We start from the raw sequence: 648 nt of genomic DNA, 5'->3' as shown, positions 1-648 counted from the left end.
ATATCATGATTAATTATTTTTTATTTTTAAATTAATTGCTTTTTGTTAAAAACACAATTGGTAAATTTCATCAATAGAAAAAAATTAAAAATATTTATCCACAGCAAAATATTTGTTACTAACAACCTTAATTTTGTCTATTATTTCAAACAAACAAATTATAACTTAATTATTCCATTTGTAAAATACAAATGAAGAATTTTACCATTTGTATTAGTGTTGTCAAAATATTTTGTAATATATATATAGGGGTTTGTTAACACGCGCCTGTTTTTCAGTTGGTACGTTTTTAACAATGTGTACCGGATAGTAGACAAAAGTATCCTCATTTATCATGGATTCAAGTTTTAAGGTCAAGGATATTTAAATAATTTTCATTCTCAAAACTAAAAAAAAAAAAAAGAAACCCCCAAACCCTTACTCACCTCCCTCATTCCTCTCAACCCTTTCTTTCTCATCTCTCTCACTCCAACATTTTCTCTGTCATCTCTCTCATTCCAACATTTTCTCTGTCATCCCTACTGTTGCCCCAATTGAAAAAAAAAAATCAGAAACCCTTTGTCATCACAGATATTTTCTCTCTCATCTCAACATTTTCTCTGTCATCATTCCAACATTTTTTCTCTTATCTCAACCCAATTGAAGATG

This window comes from Vigna radiata, chromosome 7 (assembly GCF_000741045.1).
Source record: "Vigna radiata var. radiata cultivar VC1973A chromosome 7, Vradiata_ver6, whole genome shotgun sequence".
In the NCBI taxonomy this organism is placed as follows: Eukaryota; Viridiplantae; Streptophyta; class Magnoliopsida; order Fabales; family Fabaceae; genus Vigna; species Vigna radiata.
Note: the sequence above shows the minus strand (reverse complement) of the source record.